At 46.3% G+C, this 25,706-nt stretch overlaps 1 protein-coding gene across 4 annotated transcripts in view; it reads right to left on the bottom strand.

Moving 5' to 3' along the window:
• BANP (BTG3 associated nuclear protein) overlaps positions 1 to 14,333 on the bottom strand; it is a 69,566-nt gene extending 55,233 nt beyond the window's left edge. For all 4 annotated transcript variants that reach the window (XM_065925168.1, XM_065925169.1, XM_065925170.1 and 1 more), the window contains exon 1: positions 14,219 to 14,333. The gene's annotated coding sequence lies outside the window, so the exon portion shown is untranslated. The remainder of the gene's footprint in view (positions 1 to 14,218) is intronic.
• Between the last annotated feature and the right edge of the window lie 11,373 nt (positions 14,334 to 25,706).

Here is a 25,706-nt window from a genome sequence, read left to right as displayed (position 1 = left end):
TAGGTCTCCAGTCTCAATGTGAAGAGGCTGAACTGAACCTGTCCCTGTCCACACCTCCAGACTGCCCGCCCAGGTGTGGTTCTCCTCCTCACAATGGACCTGTAGGCAGAACTTCCCACTGCCCTCGCTCTGGCCTCATCAGTGCAGATCTGGACCCATGTGCTGACCGTACCTGGGTCTCCCTGCTCTGCCTTCACCCAGAATCACTTCCAATACTTGTTTAAAGGCTATGGATCACGTGAAAGCCCATCTCAGTGTCCCTGTCTGCTCAAAAGTCCAGCAAAGGCTTCCCGCTCATTCAAGGTGCGTGCCTGGCACCAGCCAGGCTCCCTCTGTGCCCCCAGGCTCTACTCGAGGCTCCTCACTCTGCCATCGGAGGAGGCTGCCCCAGTCAGGCGGGCACACACCAGCCCAGCCCTCAGCCTCTGCCGTCCGCTTGCCCTTCCACCCAGTCACGCCCCACCCGTCACGCCCACCAGCAGCACCCATCTCCCGGCTGCCCATTCCTGCTTCATCACAAAGCCCTTCCACCTAACCTGCGACACAGGCGAAACATCCATCTGGTTTGGCATCTGTCTCCCCTGCTAGAAGACAAGCTCCCCTGGGCAGGAACCCGCACAAACCCACTCACTGCCCCGCATGGGGCCTGGCATGCCATGGATGTCAGTGTAGTGGGGCTGGGGGGGAGCCCTGGGGAGACACCCCACTGCCCAGCCAGCATTAAACTCTGGAGGGCAGCATGTCTGCTGACAAACCATGCAGTAAGGTCTGCAGAGTTCTCTCATTTCAATGACTGTAGTGTAACTAAGCCACAGACCTGTTTAGCTTATAACTGTGAATTTCACGCGAACAACATGTTAGGTTTCACAGTGGAAATACAAGCTGCTCGCGGATTGTCAACGACAGACAGGAGCAGTTGTTCATCAGCAGAAACACAGAACAGTACATTTGTTTTGATTTTTCTAGTTTTTAAATATTTTGGACACCTGTAGAAAATAAAACCACAAGGCCCCTGAAACAGGGGAAAAAAGAAGAGCTACTGTAATCGAACACGTGACTGCGCACCAGCAGTAAAGGTGGGAAAAGGAAACCCTGCAGCCCAGCAGCATTGTCATGCGGCAAAAAGGCATCAAGAAAAAGCAGCCAGGCAGAGCCCACCGCATCCACCCTGGGTTTCCTCAGTCACCACGAGAACTACATCACACAGTCATCCCAACAGGGACGTCACAGCACCTGGGGGTCTTAGGGCAGACACCGTGCAGAGCTGTTTCTCCCACTGGCCCCTGAACAAGCACCTGCGGACACAGTCTGTAGGAGGCTACATCCGGGGAGGCGCACAAGGCAGCTGCTGTGACCCCAGGGTGGTGACCTGGCCCTGCTCCACCAGAACCGTCTCCCAGCCATCAGCTCCCTGCAGAGCAACCATGTGAAGAGACGCGGCCCACACGCCCTGAAGTCACAGGTGGAAGTGCGGCACCCTTGGCGGGGCCCTGGAGTCTCCATGCCAGTCCGACCTCCCTTTACAGATGCCAAATACTCGGACAACAGTCCTCAGAGGGGCAGGAGTGTCCCTGATGAGTATAAGAGACAGAAGACCCCAAAGACAAGTCTCGGAGAGGAGTCGTGGGATCCGCCAGCCCCAGGCTCGACAGCAAGCCCACCCCCAGGTCCCGGTCCCCCAGCCACTGCCCCACCTTGGCACCAGCTTTGCTCTGTCCACCTGAGCAGCAAGGCCAAGTCCACACGCCATGAAGACCAGAGCAGCAACCTTCATCTCCTCCAGGAAGCAGCCCAATGGTGCCCAGGTAAAAACCTCAAGCTCAGAAACAGGGCCCCTCCAAGAGAATAAAGACCATTCCGCTCAGTCAGACCTGTCTGAATACAGATGTAGTAAGAAAAATTAATTAAAAACCAGGATGAAGTAAACAAAGAAATCAACTCTTATTAAACCGAAACATGTGACGAAGACTCAGCTTTGGCAGGGGGAAGATGCAAAGGAGAAAGAGAGAAGAAAGAGAAAATGTGACTATAAACGACCAGTCGGGTAGTAGATCATTGGGAAGAAGCACTGATTCATAGGAACATACAGGCTACACTAGTTCTTCTTCACAACAGGCCCTCCAGAGATGTTTAAGTTTGAAATTAGGAGAAGGTCAAACTAGCCTCAGACAGCAGGTCCTTCCCCTACAATTGTCATGTTTGATCAGATTGACCACTTCTAGCCACACTTCCCAAAATGGATAAACCTCCTCAAATACAAACCACTAATGCAAGAAAGGGAAGTGGCCGGACTTAAGCTGCTCCCACAGCACCGCTGTCCTGTCAAGATGCACTGGTCTCAGCGGCCCCTCCCGCTCTGAAAGTTGGAGAGCTCATGCTCATGGATGTGTGTCTAACAACATCCCCGTCTCGGAGATTAGAACAGAAAATGTGTGAACACTTTATTCATCTAAAAATTACAAAAATCAATACAACACATATTAACACGAAAAACTTTTTTTTCTTTACCAAAAATTACTAGAGTTCCCAAAATAATAAAAGCAAAACCTCAGCAAGAAGAGAGACCCAGTTTTGCATTTCTTCAAATTTCTTCAATGTCAGACTTATTGGAAAACAACTAGGTTCTCCTATTTGTTGCTGCAGAGAAAGGGCCAGCCTCACCAGAGGTGCAGCTGGGACGGGGTGGTGCACCTGAGCAGCGTGTTCAGGTAGGTGCAGAAATGCTCTCGACACACTCACAGTTCCAATACACTCATAAAGGGCTTTATCTCTCCCTGAAGGCAAGCTGTGGTGAGGAATCTAAAACCTTACTGGTGAACTTTTCTTTATGTTATTACTTTAAAATCCACTGATCTGTCTTGCACTTGAAATGGACACTGGCCCAGGTCTGATTTGGTCATCTGGAAAATACTGGCTCAGTGAGTTAGGCAGATCTTCCAAATGTTGCTTATTATAGATTATCTAAAGCATCACATTCCTTAGTATCAGCACTGATCTCATCAGAAAAGTCTTGACATATTAGGAAGCTGCAGGCTCATAGTGGCACACAAAGCTTTCTGAAATTCCAGTTCCACTTGGAAGCGCAAATGTTACCACTGGCAGTAGGTTTAGCTGCTTTCCTTGCAGTTACAGGCTAAGTGGCTATTTAGTAAGAAATACTGGTAACATGTCAACTAGTCTGTTCCGGTGGTCCATGAAAAAGAGCAGCCAGTTCAGCTAACAGGGCCTGTCCTCCAAGCAACTTTCCAACTCCAAAACGCAGAAACATTCTCCACACACATCCTGTTTTGTTACAGAGTACTGAAAAGGGCTGTACTCAGGGCTGAGACTTAACAAAATGCATGATTTTTATTGCTTCATCAAGGACATTCTTAGGTGAGAATGGCTTTTCTGACTTGCACAGCAGTGACGAATCAGCAAAAAAAGGCAAATGACCTCTTGACAATCATTATGAAAACTACTCTCACGGCTGGGACGGTCTCCAGGACACCCCCAGGGTTCTGGAGCCCACACCTGTCAACTACTGCCTTCAGGAATTACACCTCTAAGAAGAAAGCCTGAGAACCACACACACGTTAAAGTGAATTTCAGATAATGTCTGCCATAAAATAGAAACCATAAAAGCAATTAATAGCAACTCTTACTTGATTCACTAACTGCCAACAATAAATGTAAATAAATACACTGCAGAGGTCTACACATATCTTGCAATAAAAGCTTTGGCTTCTACAAAAATAATGCCCTAAAATTTTAATTCTTTCCTGGTAGCTACTAAACAGCTTACACTGTGAAGTATTACTCTGATAACATAAATTACGACATCAGCCAAAGATGCAGGACTGTAACAATATACCAGATCTACAGGGTTAAGTACCTTAACCTCATGACTTTTTTCAACAGTAAACACTACGGTACTGCAGAAGCTGCAGCAGGTTGAATCTGAGGATGCAGAGGCATGGATATGACAGCCGACTGCAAGTTACACTCCGATTTTCCACTACAGAGAGGCTGGCTCCCCAACCCCACATTGTTTAAGGGTCAGCTGCACTTTGATAAATAAAAGGGTCCAACACTGAACAGAAGAAGCCCCCCAAAATAACCCTTACCCAAGCCAACAGGACTATATATACTACAGAGTGACCTCAGAGAACTTCTCATAAACCTAGCAAATGCCACCAAATAAGGTAATGTTCTTTTCTGGGTCCACAACTCTAGCACTTCACAATCCCACTACATCTGCATGTGCAACCAGTGGTCTGCGGAGACCTTAGAAACAGATGGCATTCTGTCTCTTACCTCTACTCACAGTCTCCCCTCCCTCTCTCAAACAGAACGGCAGATGGAAATGATTCAAGGTGATTTCTGTCAACAATAAACATGCAAACTTTTGATGTTATTAACCTTGCAGTTTGTAAGGAGTATGGTGCCTAATTTGTGATATCGGCCAGGGCAAATATTCTTGGGGAAAATATATCCAAAGTTAGTAAAGGAGCCCCTTTCTCTTTTGCAAAAAAAAAAAGAGGACATACTGGGACATCCCTGGTGGTCCAGTGTTAAGGCTGTGCACTCCCAGTGCAAGGGGCACAGGTTCTACCCCCAGATGGGGAACTAAGATCCCATGTGCTGCACTGTGCATCCAACAACAAAAAAGTGGACATTATTGTGATAATCAATAAAAAGCAAAATGAACTAGATCCGTTGCTTAGATAACACAGCTGCATCGATGAGATTCCTAATTCTGAAAACCGTTATTGTTGTTCAGTCACTAAGTCGTGCCCAACTCTTCAGCTTCAGCATCAGCTTTTCCAAAGAATACTCAGTTATTTCCTTCAGGGCTGACTGACTTGATCTTCACGCACCCCAAGAAACTCTCAAGAGTCTTCTCAGCACCATGACTCAAAGCATCAATTCTTCAGCGCTCAGCCTTCTATACGGTCCAACTCTCACATTTGTACATGACTACTGGAAAAACCATAGCTTTGACTATACAGACCTCTGTCAGACAAGTTATGTTTTTGTTTTTTAATATGCTATCTAGGTTTATCATAGCTTTTCTTCCAAGGAGCATCTTTTAATTTCGTGGCTGCAGTCACCAACCGCAGTTACTTTGGAGCCCAAGAGAACAGTCTGTCACTGTTTCCACTCTTTCCCCTTCTATTTGCCATGAAGTGATAGGATGGGATGCCATGATCTTGGTATTTTGAATGTTGAGTTTTCAACCAGCTTTTTCACTCTCCTCTTTCACCCTCATCAAGATGCTCTTTAGTTCTTCACTTTCTGCCATTAGAGTGGTATCATCTGCATATCTGATGTTGTTATTTCCCCCAGCAATCTTGATTCCAGTTTGTTGATCATCCAGCCCAGCATTTCATATGATGTACTCTGCATATTAGTTTCATAAACAGGGTGACAATATACAGCCTTGATGTACTCCTCTCCCAATTTTGAACCCCTTGTTGTTTCATGTCTGGTTCTATTGCTTCTTGACCTGCATACAGGTTTCTCAGGAGACAGGTAAGGTGGTCTGATACTCCTCTCTTTAAGAATTCTCCACAGTTTGTTGTGATCTACAGTCTAAAGCTTTAATGCAGTCAATGAAACAGAAGTAGATGTTATTCTGGAATTCCCTTGCTTTCTCTATGAGCCAATGAATGTTGGCAATTTGATCTGTCTCCTCTACCTTTTATAAACCCAGCCTGTATATCTGGAATTTCTCAGTTCACATAGTATTGAAGAATTTTGAGCATTACCTTGCTAGCATGTGAAATGAGTGCAAATGCAGGGTAGTTTGAACATTCTTTGGCATTGCTCTTCTTTGGGATTGGAATGAAAACTGACCTTTTCCGGTCCTGTGGCCACAGGTAAGTTTTCCAAATTTGCTGGCATATTGAGTACAGCACTTTCACAGCATCACCTTTTAAGATTTTAAATAGCTCAGCTGGAATTTCATCACCTCCACTAGCTTTGTTCATAGTGATGCTTCCTAAGGCTCACCTGACTTGGCACTCCAGGATGTCTAGCCTCCACTGTGGTTATCCAGGTCATTAAGACATTTTTTGTATAGTTCCTGTGTATTCTCACCTCTTCTTAATCTCTTCTGCTTCTGTTAGGTCCTTGCCATTTCTGTCCTTTACTGTGCCCATCCTTGCATGAAATGTTCCTTTGGTATCTCTAATTTTCTTGAAGAGATCTCCAGTCTTTTCCATCCTACTGTTTTTCCTGTATTTCTTTGCATTGTTCATTTAAGGACTTATTATCTCTCCTTGCTATTCTCTGGAACTCTGCATTCAGATGGCTCTCTTTCCCTTTCTCCTTTGCGTTTCACTTCTCTTCTTTCCTCAGCTATTTGTAAGGCTTCCTCAGACAACCATTTTGCCTTGTTACATTTCTTTTTCTTTGGGATGGTTTTCGTCTCTGCTTCCTGTACAATGTTACATACTTCTGTCCATAGTTCTTCAGGCACTCTATCAGATCTAATCCCTTGAATCAATTTGTCACCTCCACTGTATTTCAGTTAGGTCATACCTAACTCAAAGCATTTGAGTCAGGTCATACCCGAATGGCCTACTGGTTTTCCCTACTTCAATTAAAGCCTGAATTTTGCAATAAGAAGCTCATGATCTGAGCCACACTCAGCTCCTGGTCTTGTTTTTACTGACCATATAGAGCTTCTCCATCTTTGGCTCCAAAGAACATAATCAATCTGATTTCGGTACTGACCATCTGGTGATATCTAGGTGTAGTCGCTCTTGGGTTTTTAGAAAAGGGTGTTAGCTATGACCAGCATGTTCTCTTGATAAGACTCTGTTAGCCTTTAACACTGTACTGTGGTTATATAAGAGAATGTCCTTGTTTGCAGGAAACAGCCACTTAAATGTTTAAGGTTAATGGGACATTATAGCTTAAACTGTTTTGGGAAAAAAAAGAGACTCAAACACAGGAGGTTGCGGAGAAGAGAAAGGATAGAGCAAATATAAAATATTAGCATCTAAGACCCTAAGAGAAGACTACACCACAATCATTTGTACTATTCCTAAAACTTTCAAGCCTGAAAAAAATCCAAACCCAGTTCCTATGAAGAGTTGCTAAGGCTTTTGTTCCAAACTAACAGTGCTAAGGACAGAAAGATGCATTCTCATCTGACACCAATTACACTTCAGCAGGGCTGCCTCTGACTTTTCTCTCCGCGTAGATTTTTCCAAAATAAAATCTCCAGAACCTCCAAGTCAGTGGTGACAGGCACAGCTGCTGGAGGAGTGGCCTGTGCAAAGAGGGACCCAGCGGAAGCACCCCTCACCATCACCTCGGTGTTGCTGACTCCCCGCCTGGACATCTTCCACTTGCATTAGCACGGTGTCTGGAGCCACAGACCACAGTCTGAGAGGCAGGTCCCACCAGCAGTTAGTTTTGTAGAAAAGTTTTATTGGAAAACAGCCACGTCTACTTTGGCTTCTGCAAAGGCAGAGTTGAGTGGTTGGGACAGACCCCAAAGCCAGAACTGTTTACTCATCCAATCCCTTACAAGTCTGTCGACTTCTCTGGAGCGGAGCATTTAACCTCAGCAGTGGCACCTCTAGACTCTTGAAACTGCCTGGAGACTAAGACGAGGGATAAAGAAACAGGAACTTTTACTGAGCAGAAAAATGATGGTGGCCTCCTGAAGGTGCTCCAGCCTGAGCTGACTCTGCCTGCTTCACCTCCTACTGGCTGGAAGGAGCAATTTCTGCTTCAGGTTACAGCACATCTACAGAAATCCCAGAGAGGCAAAGCAGGCTTCCTGAGCTCTTGAATGATCCCAGGAGAAGCAGTGAGGACCAGTGAAACCAGGGGTGTGGAGTGTTTTACAGACAATTGGCGTGGAGGGAGCCCAGGAAGCACACTTTGCTTTCAACCTCCTGCACCCCTTCAGCCTCCTCTCTCCTAACACAGTAGGACTGCATTTTATACACATCTGAATTACGTAAACTTAAATCACACAAATTTAAAATAATGTAAAAAATATTAAAGTCCTCACTTCACAAAAAATGTGTTAGTTGAATCCCGCAAACCTTAAAAAAACCATCAAGTGTTTCATTTCAAAACCAGAAGGCCACATAACTACAGACTGTGTTTGCGCCTCTTCACTGGTGAACAGGACGCCTAGCCTTCTGGGACAGATTCAGTCAAAATCAGGGCGGGGGGGGAGGCGGTGGCTGGAAAGGTCGTGAATTAAGTGGCGTGTTTGCAGAAGATCCCAGCAGAGAGGGCAGCTTGACGCAGCACCTGATCCTGAGGTCCACCCTGGCTCCAGCCACGAGCGTTTCCAGGACAGTGTAGCAGCAGGCAGTCCCGTCCTGCAGTCCACCTGCCAATGCGACTACAGGGTGCACTTGGTGGTGACAGTTGGCACCCAGCCTGAGTTGTCCCCGCTCCATCCAGGAAGATCAAGGTGCCCGGGGCTCTTGCCACACTCAAGGGACACACAGTTCACACCAACAAGGAAATCCCAGCACCAAGTTTTCCCTGCCAGTTTATCCAAACCCACTGCTACTTTAGAAAGGTGTAATTCTGCTTCAAGTTATTTGATGACTTTCCATCGTGAAGAGAAAGGAAAAATCACTAGAGACCAGAAGCAGCATTCTTTGCAGCACACGATGTCAATCTTTATTACAAAAGGTTTGTCGGTACAGGGCTCTGTCCCAATCCACTCAGCGCAGTCCCCGGCTTCTTGACACCACTCCACCCCCACCCACCCCTCCTACCCGGGCTCTTCCTGCCCACTCACTCTTTCAGAGCATTCCCCGCACTCAACTACTCTAAACACTAACACGGAAGGACTCAGCGCAAGGAAAGGGTAGTCACCTTCCAGACACTCCCCTCACCTCTCTACCTGTCCTCTTCATCTTCTCTGGCCTTTGCTGATGGATTTCATTCTTCCACCATCTATGTATTGTCAGCAATCCAACCTTATGGGCCACCTGTCTGGGGCAGTGGTCAGCACCATCGCCATCCCCCCACCCCAGTATGAGGCTCACTATAAAGACAAGGCCATCTTACTGTTCAACCCACCAAGAAGGCAGGTGGTCCAAAACATTAAATAAAATTGGACGCTCCTTGACAATGGGTAGAGGTGAAAAACACAAAGAATTTAATTCAAAAAAGGAATCATTTCAGGTGACTTCCACAATGCTTTGGGTGTGCTATCTGCTTGGGAAGTTAAGGTTTCCATCACGGTTTAAATCAAAAGTATCCACGGGTTTCAAGCAGGGGTAGGCCCTGGGTGGTCATCCCAAGCTCAGCCTCCTCTTAGACATACCCGGGAAGATGTACTATTATGGTGAAGGGATGCTTGGCTGGGGCGGGAGGCTGGGGGATGAGATGGAGTCAAGAGCATGCCCTCTAGATCTGAAGACAGCCCCGTCTTCCCAGGAGGTAGGCTGGGCACAGACAGAGCCGACAGCAAGGCAGATGGCATAAGATGAGATGATTAGCTAAAGCTCTCACTTTAAACTGGTTTCACAAACTACACAAAAGTGAGAAACCAAAGAGCTGAGAATTCTTAAAAGTACTCTGAAAGAAGGGTGGATGTTAGGAGTCTATTCTTCTGAGCAGTTAAGTCAGCTCCAGGTTCTAGCCACGATTAAGAAGCACTTGTCACTTTTTAAGAGCAACTTGCAACCACAGGACCCAACAGTTGCTGTCAAATTCCTTCGAACTTCAATGAGCATTTCAGAATAGTTCAAGGCACCTCCAGTGAACAATTCACTATGTGCTTTTGTTTTTCTGACCATCAAGTATGTGAAGCCAGAGGACACAATAATGATCTTTATCCTCCACTTGGAAAGGGAGGGCTTTTTACACATTTTTCTAAGACATTCTCAATAAGAACCTTAATACACATTACCCGCAGAATTCCTTTCTTCAAAATGAGAAAATGCTTATTTTTTCCAGATTTAAAGAGTTAAAAGTGGTAACGTCACAAGGACATTTTAAAGTCAGTCTGGCATTATGATATCATATATTTAACTATACAGCTAAAGTCTTCAGAATTTATAGTGTAGATGAGATCGTAAGGAAAAACTAAGGCTAGTAAGCTATAAGGGCATTATCAATGATCTGCTTACACAGACTCACCTAGAGCCTGCGCTAGGCAGACCCATTTACCACCCACCAAATAAGGTTGGTGGGTCATTCTCTCTTAGCTCCTTGTGGACCATCTAGCACAGGAAGTATTTCTTCAGCAAGTGCATGTACTATACCTGACAATCTTTTAAACGGCAAATTCTGAATCTTTCGCTATCTGTCCACACCTGGAACATTTCTGAGGCACACCAGTCAAGATTCTGGCGCCATGTGCCTCAATTTGGGTTTTCTCATGACTAGACTTCATGTATGCGTTTCTGTCTCAATGCATATCATTACGGAACGTGATATCATTGTCTTTTTACTGGAGATGCCAGGTTTTTCCACTGTGAGGTTATAATTCTTCCTTTGCAATTTATAAACATTTTGGGAGAGATGTGTAAACATCCCAAATTGGAAGAGACTAAAGGAGACATGACAACTAAATGCGGAGTGAGGTCCTGGATTAGATCCTGAAACAGAAAAAGGATATTAGTAGAAAACTGATGAAGTTCAGCAAGGTCCACATTTCAGCTAACAGTACTGTGACAAAGTTAAGTTTCTGATTTTCATGAGGATATCTGATAATGTAAGGTGCCAATGTTAACAGAAGTGACTTTTCTGTAAATCTAAAGTTCCTTCAAAAGGAAAAGTTTATAAAGCTGAAGATTTTGATTCCATACATCTGGACAGGGCTTGAGAGTCCATGTTTCTCACAAATCCCCAGCAACGGCAATGCCTCTGCCTCCACTAGCAAGGCCCTGGCAAACACAACTGGTATATTTCACTATTCACAGCTTTTGAAGGACAATCAACTAAAATGCATCAAGGTTATACTTCCAGCACAGTAATCACCGCTTGCCTAGAGGCAATCCTTAAACTCTGGCCCAATGATACAAGACAAGCCCCCTGCAGAGGCTAAAACCACAATCTTTGCTCTAACACTGTCTATGGTTGGCATTCCCCAGCTAAGCCTGGCACCCCTCCACAGCTCTGGAGCCGGGAGAAAATCCAGTGGGAATGCATACCATCCACCCACAAGTGCAATGCAGAGGAGGCCATGGGGACCGAGATGTGGCCAGTCATCCCACTGCCACTGGGCATTTGTTACCACAGTCAATGGGAGGCAGGAGAGCAGGGTGATGAGAAGGGATGCTGGAATACCTACTCACACAGAGCGACTGGCCTCAGAGGTGAACTTTGCTCATCCCATTAAAGTGACTTTTAGTATCATATAATAAATCCACAAGAAAGAATATAAGATGTGCAAGAGATTCTGCAAATTTCTGGCAGACCAGGAGGATTAATGGGGGAAGAGGAAATAGTAATCGGAGCACACAGGAGTGCATACAACAAAGTAGGCCTCCAAGCTTATAAAGGCTAAGACTCCAAACCAGGAGAGGGCGAGGGCTGTGCCTGCACATGGAAGTCAGGTAGGTCCCTGTACGAAGAGCTGTACAAGGGCCCTCCATAGACCAAGTGGAGCAGCCCCCAATCAAAGGCATCTTCCTTAAGCTTGAGAGGCCCAGAGAAAATCTGCCTTCTGACATTTGAGGTCCCAGCCCAACATAGTTCCCCAAAACCCAATGGGTAACCTGCATATTTTCAAAAGTAGTCCCACAGGGGAATTCCCTGGTGATCCAGAGGTCAGGACACCATGCTTTCACTGTTGTGGGCCTGGGTTCAATCCCTGGTTGAGGAACAAAAATTCCATAAGCCGCCATGTGGATATGACCAAAAAAATCAGCGCCCGAAACTCACGAGTTCTCTACCTGCTTCCTCTGGCCTTAGACAACAATTACCAGTATTTGAAGAGTTTTTGCCACACAAAGCAAAAAGCCAGCCTTTTCAAAAAGAGAAAAACAGTGACAGAATAGGACACAAAAAATTAGAGAACAAAAGAGAACTAAAAAAATTCTTACTAGTATCCTCAAAGTCAAGGAGATAATGCATTCGTCAAACAATATATTATGAAAAAGGAACAAAATAAATCCTTAGAAATTAAACTTTGATTGGGGAAATAAAAAATTTTAAAGTAGGACTGGAGGATAAATGTTTCTATCCCAGAAACAAGAATAAGATGACACAGGAAGAGGATAAAGACAGAAGATTCGGAAGGTTAATCCAAGATGTCCATCATCCAACTAACAGAAACTCCTAAACAGAAGAGTAAAAGCAGAGCTGGAGAAGGAAATAGCAACCTACTCCAGTGTTCTTGCCTGGAGAGTCCATGGACAGAGAAGACTGGCAGGCTACAGTCCATGGGGTCACAAGAGTCGGACACAACTTAGCGACTAAGCCACCACCAAAAGGAGAGCAGAAGACATTCTCAAATGACACAAGAGACTTTCAAATTCCAGAGCTGAAGGACAAGTCTCCAGAGTCAGAAAGCAAATTCAGAGTAGGACTCTACATTTTTGGGGAATTCCAGAAATGTCTTAACACCAAAGAGGATCCTGAAGAGTTATCCAAAAGGAATAAGGCTACTCGGCAGTAGGTTCTCATTGAAATAAAGGAAGTCAAGATTGAAAACATGAGACCTGAACAAACTCAGTTGTATAGTAAAAGAAAATGTCAGGATGATACCGGTGCTGGTCTAAGAAGTAAACAATCCAGATTAGAAAAAGGACACCACAAGGCTGAGGAGGGGGACGGTAAGACATTTAGTGCTATCCTTCAGGATCTAAAACAAGGTAAAGTGGGACTTCCCTAGCAGTCCAGGGGTTGAAACTCCATGCTTCCATTGCAGGGGGGACAGGTTCAATCCCCAGAGAACTAAGATCCCACATACCTCAGGGAGCAGTAAAAAAAAAAAAAAAAAAAGATAGTCAACAGAAACAGAAAGTGCAAACAAAAAGAAAGGCCATCACAAACAACAGAAAAAACAAAAACCCGTATAACAGGGGAAATAGACTACCTGGCTGTGAAGCAATATCTGCTTAGTTATAAACAATCTGAACTAACTGAACATAGTGAATTCACGGGATAGAAGAGGTGAGCTGCAATATGAAAAATTAAGCCATCCTATCTGTTAACAGCAAGTCAGGAATGTATAAAACCAGTGAAGTGCCAGCTTATTACTTATAGCTACGAAGAACTTCCTCAAGAAACAGCAAAAAGATAAAAGTCTTGGAGGAGTGGAACTGGGAGGTGGGGCAGGGGCTGTTTTATAGTTTTCCACTGACACTTTGTGGCATCATTTTATTAAAGTATCAAACGTGTGCAATTTTTTCAGAACATAGACTTGGGACAGATTGCGTTCAAACCTGGCCGTGTGTCCCAGGGAAGCCCCTTCCCTCCGTGGGCCGCAGCCACCTCCCTGTCCACCTGACCGGACCGCCGCGATGAGAAGTGCTGGAAACGCTGGTGGGACCGGCCGCAGCACTGGACCCACACACAGCATCCGCTTTCTCAAAATTGGAGCCTTCATGACAGGACCCGACGTCCCAGGAGCACACGCTTACTTTAATCGCCAGACAAAAGGGGGCAAAGGAGCTTAAACACACGTAGTTAACGTTACCGGCGGCTCGGAAATTCCGAGCACCGAGCAGGGGTCCCCAGGGCCGCCCCTCACCAGCGCCCGCCGCCCGCCCAACACGAACCGCCGCCTCCCGCACTTCCGCCCGCAGCCGCTGTCCCCGAGTCCGCGGCCTCCGGCCTCGCGGGTCCGTCGGGGGGGGCCGCCTAGCCGCCGGCCCGCCCGTGGCCTCACGACCCGGAGCAGCTACATCGCAGCAGCAGCACGACCCCACCCCGCCCGCCAGCGGCCGGACGCTGCTCTAGCGGGCCTGGTCCCGGAAGGGAGGCCCGCTCCGCGACGGACCCCGCGCACCGCGACGGCGGGGGCGGCGGGCCGGGGGATGGGAGGCCAGAGCCGGGTGCGGGTGCGCTGAGGCGCGGCGGGCAGGCGGCTTGACAGAGCTGAGGCGGGGGCGCACAAGACGGCGGGCCGTTGGGGCCGGTCGCCGTGTCGGGAGGGGGGGGGCGGGGGCGGCGGCGCGGGCGCCGCGGCCGGAGGAGGGCGCAGGGAGGAGGGAGGAGGGGAGATCTCGCTCTCGCTCTCGCCCCGCGGGAAGGGGGAGGTGGAGACGCGACCGGCTGCGGGAGCTGCAATTACCGTGTGGGCTGCGGAATTCTCGTGGTGTTTGTCGGGGAGATGCGATAATGGCGTCCGTCCTCGCGAGAGAAGCCGCCGCTCTGCGCAGGCGCCGCGAGTCCCTCCCCGCGGCCCTCCGCCCTGCACCATCTGCGCAGGCTCACCGGGAGGGGGGGGGGGAGCAGGGGGCGGGGCGGGGCGGGGCGCGGGGGCGGGGCCTGCCGCTCGGAGTCTGCCGCGCGCGCTGGGCTGGCGCCGACGGCCGCCGGGCATGCGCACGGGTCCTACATTCGCGCTACAGATTGGCCCCCAAACTTCTTACTTCTCTGTCACGCGTTCAGGCTTCTCACTAGCCCCTGAAAAGTCGAGTTGGTGGACCGTTCGAGGAATTTGCATTTTCTTTGAGGCCTAATGAATAGGAATTAGTGCCACAGACGACTACATGTCCCGGAGGCCCCTGCGCAAGCCTCGAGCGTGCATTCTGGGACTCGTGGTTCCTGCGTCTGCGCGAAGCCTGCTGGTACTTGTGGTCCCATTTCCCCCCGACCCGTGCCAGCGCGTAGGATGCTGGGACTTGTAGTTAAGTTGTGTAAGTCCACTGCGCCGGACGCGGCTGTGGCCACCTCTGCAGTGGGGTTCCCCTGAGTAGCAGGCGAGTTCAGGGATTCCCAGGGCCTTCACTGGCTCGAAGACACGCTCCTGGAAAAATATATATTAATTATATGTGATATATATTTTATGTGTAATTGATGTTTGTTATGTATTGTGATGTTTGTTATGTATCCTTAGAAAAGGCAGAGGAACCAGAGATCAAATTGCCAACATCCGTTGGATCATAGAAAAAGCAAGAGAATTCCAGAAGAACATCTACTTTTCCTTCATTCTCTATGCTAAAACTTTTGATTATGTGGATCACAACAAACTGTGGAAAATTCTTATTAAAGAGATGGAAATACCAGACCACCTTACCTGCCTCCTGAGAAACCTATATGCAGATCAAGAAGCAACAGTAAGAACAGGACATGGAACAATGGGACTGGTTCCAAATTAGGAAAGGAGTGTGGTCAAGCTTGTATATTGTTACCCTGCTTATTTAACTTACATGAAAAGCATGTCATGCAAAATGCTGGACTGGATGAAGCACAAGCTGGAATCAAAATTCCTGGGAGAACTATCAGTAACTTCAGATATGTAGGTGACACCACCCTTATGGCAGAAAGCAAAGAGGAACTAAAGAGCCTCTTGGTGAAAGTGAAAGAGGAGAGTGGAAAAGCTGGCTTAAAACGCAACACTCAAAAAACGATCATGTCCTCAAGTCCCATCACTTCATAGCAAATAGATGGGGAAACAATGGAAACAGTGACAGATTTTATTTTCTTGGGCTCCAAAATCACTGCAGATGGTGATTGTAGCCATGAAATTGAAAGACACTTGCTCCTTGAAAGAAAAGCTATGACAAACCTAGACAGCATATTGAACAGCAGAGACTACTTTGCCAACGAAGGTCCATATAGTCAAAGCTATGGTTTTTCCTTTAGTCGTGTGTAGATGTGAGAGTTAGACATAAAGAAGGCTGAGCACTGAAGAATTGATGCTTTTGAACTTTGGTGTTGGAGAAGACTCTTGAGAGTCCCTAGGACTGCAAGGAGATCAAACCAGTCAGTCCTAAAGGAAATCAATCCTGAATATTCATTGGAAGGACTGATGTTGAAGCTGAAGCTCCAATACTTTGGCTACCTGATGCAAAGTCCTGACTCATTGGAAAAGACCCTGATCCTGGGAAAGATTGAAGGCCGGAAGAGAAGGGGACAACAAGAACGAGATGGTTGAATGGCATCACTGACTCGATGGACATGAGTTTGAGCAAGCTCCAGGAGATGGTGATGGACAGGGAAGCCTGACATGCAGGGAAGCTGCGGTCCATGGGGTCACAAAGAGTTGGACAGGACTGAGCACCTGAACAACAATGTATTGTGTATAGAATGTCCATGTGTAATAATGCAATGTTATTTATATATGAATATAAACATAATATAAATATGGTTGTATTGTATTTAAAGAACATAAAAGTGTGTTTGTGGGTACTATAGGAAAAACAGTCCCAAACTATAGACAATTCTCAGGAATGTTATTCCTGCTTACCAGTATTGCTGGGAATACCACTGCTTTTCATTTTTCTTCTTTACACTCACCTCTGTCTCCTGAGTTGTTTACAACGAGCTAAAATTCCTTGGATCCTCCAAACATGAAATGGTGGAGATATTTTCTTTCAGAAAAGAAATGATTTACTGTGAGTTTCCTGCCCACCTCTCTTTTGCCAATAATAAAACACTACTCAAGGCAGTAACCAGCCGTGGGGCCTTGGGCAACCTTGTTGGGACTCTTCCAGAATTAGCCCGCAGGGTTCTTCTGAGACTGGTCACCAGATTCCTCTGCAGGAAAAGTGCCCTCGAGAAAGTCCAAAGAAGGTTAGAGCAGGAAAGATCATGGTGTTGAAATGAGATCTATCCTATTCAGAGGTGAGGAAGAGTCCAAAGAGAATGGAAAGTTGCTCTGCGAAAAAAAAAAAAAAGATGAAAGTGGGGTCCTGAATCCAAAGCACTTGAATCTGGAGTCCAGGGTCTGCTCACAGTGGGGAGAGTGTTTCTGAAGCCAACCACAAAAATCCCGAGAGAGCTGTGCTTTCTGTTCCCACCTCTTCCTCAGTCACAACCAGTCTGAACACTTAACTCTAAAATTCTTGCAAGGATACATGCATATCTGACTAGAAAGCAGATGAATGTAAGGTGATATTTTCCACACTATTTTAAAATATCACCAGGTCCTCGTCTGCAGCCCCCTTTCAGGTGTGGGCTTGCCTGCTCCTTCCTTTCCAGGCCACTGCTCAGTCATCCTGAGTCACGTTTAAGTGGAGCAAAACAGTAATTGTCCTTAGGCTGGAGTGCTAGACTTCTCTTTTCTGTTTTTGATGTTTCTGTTTTATTTACTTTTATTTGGGCTTTCCTGATAGCTCAGTTGGTAAAGAATCTGCCTGCAATGCAGGCAGACACTGGTTTGATTCCTGGGTCAGGAAGATTCCCTGGAGAGGAGATAGGCTACCCACTCCAGTATTCTTGGGCTTCCCTTGTGCCTCAGCTGGTAAAGAATCCATTTGCAATGTGGGAGACCTGGGTTCGATCCCTGGGTTGGGAAGATCCCCTGGAGAAGGGAAAGGCTACCCACTCCAGTATTCTGGCCTGGAGAATTCCTTGGACTGTGTGGTCCTTGGGGTTGCAAAGAATCGGACAGAGCTGAACTACTTTCACTTTCATTTTCACTTGCTGCCCAGGAACTGAGACAAGTGAAGGTGTGCAGTATTGACACCTAACTGATTCACCATGGTTTTTAAAAAATCAAATAGCTAGAAATCAGCGAAGACCACGGCCTCCCAGTGAAATTCACTTCCCTACCACAGGGGACCCTTCTCCTTGCCATCAAGCCTTACTAGAATCTGATCCAGGGAACCCCTGGCCGCCCAGTGGTTAGGACTCTGAACTTTCACTCCCAGGGTCCAGGGTTCAATCTCTGTTTGGGAAACTAAGATCCCACAAGTGTCTCAACCAAAAATAAATAAATAAATAAAATAGAAAGAATCCAATCCAAGTTCCCAGAGTTAACTAGGCTGAGAACACATCGATGGGAGCTTTATAGAAACAGAGGGAGGTGCATGGTGGCCTGGATGCCCCCAGAGATGGGGGCCCATGTGGATGCACATGTGCCAGGCGTTTGCAAATATCTCCCTTGTTTGAAACCATGCAGGGCCCACTTCAGGCACACCCTGGAATCCTTAGAAGCATCCTGTTCCTCAAGATGCACCCATCAGGGAGAAAAGTAAGTTATTTATGAAGCCCTCAGTCATCTAGGAAAAGCCTAGAAGAGAGTATAAACTCCACAGAGCAGAGCTGTAGGAGCAGGCTCAACCTGGGCTTGGAGTCCTCGCTCTCCTGCGGCAAGTCAGCCACCTCCTCTGGGATATGGCATTTCAAACCCACAGCTCACAGGCACATTGGGAGGATTCAAGGAAGTGGAGTTTGTTAAGGAGTTAGCAGAGGATCTATCTCAGGAAACAGGCATATTACTGTGTGTTGAGTTACCTCGCCTAGGCCAGGCACATGATTATAATCCCTTTTCATTGTGCATGACGTGAATTTCAGAGAGGTTAAGCAACACTCGTAACCATAGCATGGCAGTGCTATTGCTTCGAGGAGGAAGCTTGCGAGCTGTGGCAGGAAAGGTACTTAGGATGTGGGATGTGGAGGTCCCTGTTAAAACTTGCCACGGGACAAGTTTTGTCTTTGTCCTAAGATAACTCGAAGCCTTTACAAGGTTTTGGGACAAGGGTGGGTATGAAGAGATTTGCATTTTCAAAACTCACTCTGGTTAGAATGTTGGAAAATGAGTTGGGGGTGGGGAGGAGGGGTCCGGAGTGGACTTGGGGAGAGCAGTGGAGGCTGTGGCAGGGGTCCAGGCAAGAGACAACGGAGACTTGGACTAGGGTGGTCACAGTGGCGGTAGAGAAGCAGGGGGGACAGAATCAGAAGATTCCAAGGGGTGATTCAACAGGACACAAGCACAGATCTGACCCTCGGGTGGGCGGATGGATGGAGGTGAAGCGCTCGATGCCACCTGAACCTGCAGATGTGAGGCTTGATGGATGGCCGTGCTGTTCCCGGAGCCTGCCCGAGGCAGTGCCACCCTGGGGCCCCTTCTGTAGTTCCTCCCCTTCCCCAGACACCTGGAAGAAACCTGGTTTGGGGTGAACTGGAGTCCTGGGAACAGAGCTCAGAGATGATCCAAGGGAGTGGGAAGGAGCAGGATCCAGCACGCCCTGTAGCTCCACCCCGACCTGGCAGGGAATTTCACCCAAGCCAGGACCGGCAACTGCCATATGTTCTGAGCCATGAAGAAATTTAAGGAAGTATCATCAGTAAAAATTCACTTAACGTGAAATTAACCATTAACCATTCAAAGGTGTACAACCCAGTAGCACCAAGTGCATTCACAGTGGTGTGCAACCGTCACTAACTGGTTCCCAAATGTTTTCATCACCTGTCCCCGTTACCTGCCTTCCTTCCCCCCTCCTCCCCCAGTTCCTGGCAGCTGTCTATCTGGATGTTTCATATAAACGGCGTCACACATATGTGGCCTTTTGTGACTGGCTTCTTCCATTTAGCATAACGTTTTCAAGGTTCATCCTTGTAGCATGTGTCAATGCATCACTCCTTTTTTTTTAATTACTAAACTTTATTTTTTAGGGAAGCTTTCAGTTCACAGCAAAATTGAACAGAAAAGTACAGATATCCCATATACCCTCTGCCACGTCCCCAGCCTCTCCCTGACCAGCATTCCTTCCGGAGCCAGAGTGGTGGATTTGTTACAGTCGATGACCCTGCATAGACACACCATCACCGCCCGCAGTCCCGAGCGCACATCAGGACTCACTGTTGGTGTCCTACAATCTGTGAATCTGGACAAACATGCAATGACGTGTACCCCCGCTTATAGTCTCATACAGAGTAGTTTCACTGTCCTAAAAATCCCCTGTGCTCCACCTGTTCCTCCTTCCTCCCCAAAACCCCTGACAACCACTGATCTTGTCACTTCCTCCATAGCTTTGTCTTTTCCATAACATCATATAGTTAGAATCAACCTATAGCCTTCTTGGATTGGCTTCTGTCACTTAGTAAAACACACTTAAATTTCCTCTATGTCTTTTCATGACTTGACAAACATTTCTTTTTAACACTACATAGTATTCCACTGCCTGGATGTTCCACAGTTTATTCATCCTTTCACCCACTGAAGGACATCTTGGTTGTGCCCAAGTTTTAGCAATTATGAATAAAACTGCTATAAACACCCATAAATTTTCAGCTCCTATGAGTAAATACCAAGGTGAGCAATTGGTAGCTCATATGAGAAGAGGATGGTTAGTTTTGTAAAAAATCACCAAACCATCTTCCAAAGTGGCTGCACCATTTTGCATTCTGTGGTTGTTGTTCAGTCGTTCATTCATGTCCAACTCTTTTCGATGCCATGGACCACAGCACCCAGGCTTCCCTGTCCTTCACCAACTTCCGGAGTTTGCTCAAACTCATGACCATTGAAGTCCAGCTTATTGATTATTTCTTTCATGGATATTGTACCTAAAAAGTCATCATCAAGTCCAAAGTCATCTAGATTTTCTCCCATGTTACCTTCTAGGAATTCCATAGCTTTGAGTTTGCATTTAGATCTGTGATCTATTTTTTAAATGTATTTTTAATTGGATGATAATCACTTTACAATGTTGTGTTGGTTTCTGCCATAAAACATGAATCAGCTATGAGTATACATATATCCCCTCCCTCTTGAACCTCCCTCCCAACCCTTTGTGATCCATCTTGAGTTACTTTTTTGAAGGGTATGAGGTCTGTGTGTAGACTGACTTTTTTGCATGTGGACATGTGTCCGGTTATGTTAGCACCAGCTGTTGAGAAGAGGATCTTTGCTTTGTTCCACAGTAGAGATTAATTGACCACAGTTATATGGGTCTATTTCTGGTCTCTCAATTCTGTCCCAGTGATTGATGTGTCTGTTTTCTGGCCAATACCATGCTGTCCTGATCACCATAGCTTCATTTCTTTTAACGGCTAAATAATTGTATTTATATAACTTTTGTTTATTCATTCATCCACTGATGCACCTTTGGGTTATTTCTATTTCTGGTTGTTATGAATACTGCCCCTATGAACTTGGATGTACATTTGTGTGGTTTTATGCTTTCGTACATCTTGGATGCATACCTAGGAGTATAATCACTGGGTCACACCAGGTACAACTCTCGATTTAACTTATTGGGGGAACTGCTTCACCTCCTAAATGACACTCCTCATTGTTTTCGGTGAGCAAATGCTGACTTGCTGATTAAGAGAGGCCCACATGGAGGGGAACTGGCAGTAACCCCCAGGAGCCACAGGGGTGTGCCATCTTGAGAGTGGGTCCTCCAGCCCGAGGTGAACTCCTGGTCTGAGGCGTCTTGGAGCAGAGAGAGCTCTTCCCACAGAGCCCAGCCCAGAGTACAGGTGTGTGAGCTCAATAAATGATTGTTGTTTTCAGCCACTGTTTTGGGATGGTCTGCTGGGCAACAGCACATCATTGGAGTCTAGAGTCTATGCACACCTTTTATTCCAACCAAAGATCTCCTTGGCCCGGTAAGAACCTGGAACAGATGATTGACCGTCTACCTGTCATACCACATGCAATGATTGTGCACCTTATGTATACACCTGTAGAAGTGGAGACTAGTCGTGTGGTGGGGCCCAAAGAGATAAAGAGCTCAAGGCCACACACGTGAGCACTGTCTCTGCCTCTTTCTAGAGAGGGCACTTAATCCTGTCACCACTCTCAGCTGTGGATATGTCATCTGTAAGATGGAGACTAAGGCAGGGCCCTTTGGAATACACAGAAAACAAATTAAACAAGCTTCATAAAAGGAAATTATTGATGCAATACCTGAAACTTTGGAAATGAACTTTAGGATATAGCAACAGGAATTGCTCAGCTGAAGCAGTGTCATTTTCTCTGCGTGTATCTCTCTCTCTGTCTCTGTCTCTCCCTCCCCACCCTTCCCATCTTGGGGCTCAATTTTCTCTCCATTCTTGGATCCATTCAGGATCTCACAATGCATCTGTGAGCTTTTCATAATGCCCAGGGACAGACAGGGGCTCTCTACCACAGCTGCAGACTGACAGGTACTGGCCAGCTCCGGTTACCTGTGAGCCACTTTTCCTCTGATTGGCCAAGTCTGATATACACCAGGGAGGGGGCAGGAGTCAGCTGGCAGGGGAGTGAGTGTCCTAGGGAGAACTCTTAGGTGCTGTTACCGAAGGAGACGCGGCCAGGCGTGGGGGAGACATCAAGGCATTTGCCCCAACACGTGTCTCCCTGGGCTCTGGAGAGACCCAAGGAGCAGCCGAGCTGTGATGTGGACACTGAGGTTTGTCCAGCAGAGGGGAGGCTCTTTCCTCCCAGAAGCTGTTGAGTCATACTTTCCAGAAAGAGAGGCTTGAGAGCATCTCAGGGCTGGAGGAGGACTGGTTCCCTTGGGCTCCCAGGCAGCCCAGCTTCATTGTTTTCGTTTGACTCAAGGCTCTGAGCAGCGAAGCCAGACAGGTGATGACAGCAGTGTGGTGTGACGTCCCTGTAACCGTGAAATTTCCACTACAAAGCATTCCCTCAGGCTCTGCAGATCCGGAAACAGCGGGATCCATAACATCAGTAAAAGTGCAAGCTGAAAATTGTGGTATAAACAATCCAGTGCAGAAGCAAAAGAAATTACTATGAATAAAACATATTGAAACATCCATGAGTTCTCAAGATTCTGCCCAGTGTGAGTTTTTTCTATTTACTTTTTCTTCCTTTTCTCTCTCTTTTTTTTTTTTTTTTTTTTTGACTAAAATAGAATTCCTTTATGGACAATGTTGGCTTCCCTGGTAAAGAATCTGCCTGCAGTGCAGGAGAACTCAGTTCGATTCCTGGACTGGGAAGATCCCTTAAGGAAGGGAATGGCTACCCACTCCAGTATTCTTGCCTGGAGAATCCCATGGACAGAGGAGCCTGGTGGGTTACAGTCCTTGGGGTCGCAAAGAGTCGGACATGACTGAGTAACTAACGCTTTCACTTTTCACTATGAACAGTATAAATATCTGCTGGGATCTTAAAGCACTTTGGAGAGCACTTGGTTGTATTTAGGAGCAAATTTGAATTTCTGCCATTTAAGCGCTATTTGTAAAGAGTAATGCCAAGAAATTTGAGGGGTCTCATAGAAAATTTTTCTCAAAGAAATATTATTTTCTTTGATCACACACTCTTTTCAGCAAAAAGGTTTGGAGTCTGCTCCTCCAATGCATGTGTAATTATGTATGAATTATATCTGTATATCAGATTCTAGTGTACTGTGTCCTCTAAGAAACATATGGAAAAGAGAAATTATAAAAGGTGAGAGAGGAAATAAAAATAGAAACTTCAGTCTTTCTTTCTGCCCATTGAAAGATGTGATTGGGGAGGCCTAACAAGTCCAAAATCTGATGGGGTGGGCAGAGGAGTGTGGGGTGAGGTCCAAAGGCAGAATGTCTGCTTGCCCAGGGGAATCTGTCTTTGTTCAGTTAAAGCTTCCGACTGATTAGACAAGGCCCACTCATATTGTGGCAGATAACCTACTTTACTCAAATTCTTAAGTGTTAATCACATCCAAGAAGACGCCTATCATGAAATATCCGGAATAACATTTGACCCAATATCTGGGCACCATGGCTCAGTCAAGCTGACATAGAATTCACCATCACAAATCCACATGAGGACTCGCCAATTCCTGCAGAGAATTATAGTCCACGAAACCTACTGATTAGTGTTTTATGTGCAAAGGAAATAGCCAAAAATTAGCAGATGTTGAGTTGGATAAATTGAGACTCTTCGGCTCAAAATATAGGTGAGTGGATGAAAGTGGGACTTGGCACAATCTCTCAGGTGAGCAGCGTGACACATGGATCAACAGCGTCAGTGCTTTTCTCCTTTGACCCGTAAATGTCAGATCTAGGAATTCCACTCAGAGATGTTCAGTGCAGTGTTACATATAAGACAAAAAAAAGTGCATCTGGAGGGAGAGAGATTTGATAAATTATGATAAGTGTTTTATTGAAATGCTGTGTTGAAATAAGCTATATACACTGATGGAGAAAATTATTCATGACAATTATTTTTAAAATTTTTTATTGAAGCATAGTTAATGTATAGTACAATGTTGTACATGTACAATGTTCTCCTGTACAACAAAGTGACTCAGTAATACAATACACACTTTTTTAATATATTTTTCCCATTATGATTTGTGCATGTGTGTGTGCATGCTAAGTTGCCTCAGTCGTGTCTGACTCTTTGTGACCCTATGAACTGTAGCCCACCAGATTCCATGGGATATTTCTTAATAATTATTGAGTGACCAGATATATACCTTCTACACAGGATACAGTTATCTCCTGTATTTTATTTATTTATTACTTGGCCGAACTGTGCAGCTTGGGGGATCTTAGTTCCTGGACCAGGGAGTGAACTCGTGTCCCCTGCAGCAGAAGTTCAGAGTCCTAACCACTGGTTACTGCCAGGGAAGTCCCATCTCCTGTATTTTAAACAAAAGCAATATACACATATATAGGCTTAAATATATGGAAATTTCCAGAAAGAGGGGCAAGAAACTGCTATCGGGAGTTCACTCTGTGAAAGACAGACTTTTCACTTTTGAAGCCCTTAAAATGTTTTCTGTAACATGCACATATATGACTTTTACATATTTTTCTAATGGCAGAGAGTTTAGCTCCTACTATAACAGCAGTTGAACTGATGTCTGAACCAGCCATGAGGATGTCCAGGACAAGCTGGGAGTGAGGATGTCCACATGTACTTTCTAACTGAAGCAGGGCCCTCCCATATGGCTTCAGGGAGCAGGGAGACCCCAGACCCACAGAGGCAGCCAGGGAGGTGGTCTACCTACCTGACTGGGGAGGCTGAAGGTGGCAGGGCAGCTGCAGGTGCTGAGGACTCACCCCAAGAAGCCAAGGAAGCCCTCGGGGTGTCAGCTGATGGATTTGTGATGCCAGGACCTGCTCCTTCAGGGCACAGTCAGCTCCTGCAAGTCGGTGCTCAGCACACAGTAACTCATGGAAGTGGTATCATCTAAGTACTTTCCTTGCATCAATTTATTAAACTCTCACAGCAACATAACAGAGTACCTACTAGTATTTCCCCACTCCACTGAAGCAAAAGTCAATGAATGAATGAGTGGGTGAATGAATGCATGAATGAAGCCACACAAAGGTGGGTACGTTTCTAAAATGACTCCACAGGAAGAAAAACATCTATGTTCCAGAGTTGGTTTTTGTTGCTTGCAACCCAGGCAATCAACTCATGGGCACATCAGGGAACTGCACGGAAGCTGCAGACCCAACCATGGATCCAACCAGCAGGTTTCTTGGGCCCTTGGGAGCCCCAAGTGGACTCAGAGTTCAGAACCCCCATCCTGTGGGGTTTCCAGGTCGAAGAGTCCAGGATTCTAGGATCAGTTATGATAGATCCACTCTCTTGAAGCTTATATGTCTAACCCAGCCCCAAAATTTTTACATACCTTTCCATCTGAACCCTGCCATCTCCATTTCACAGTAGGAAGTATCTGGGGGAATAAATTGCTGTATAGTCCAAAGTAGGTTTTTTGTTGTCTGGCATCTACAGATATTACAGGTTGTGTAGTTAGGGTAATCATCTGATTTATTATCCAAATGTGGACATTTTGAGCATGAAAAGGGGCATGTTAATGTTTATGCTGAGACAGGAGGCAAAAACTAGAAGTGTCCCAAGCCAAGCAGGATGTCGTACTTTGGGCAGAATGAATTCCTACCAGATCGCACCTGTTTCATGGACACAGGAAGGGTTGCTTCCC

This window comes from Muntiacus reevesi, chromosome 2, assembly GCF_963930625.1.
Source record: "Muntiacus reevesi chromosome 2, mMunRee1.1, whole genome shotgun sequence".
Lineage (NCBI taxonomy): Eukaryota > Metazoa > Chordata > Mammalia > Artiodactyla > Cervidae > Muntiacus > Muntiacus reevesi.
This window is presented reverse-complemented; position numbering and strand designations above follow the sequence as displayed.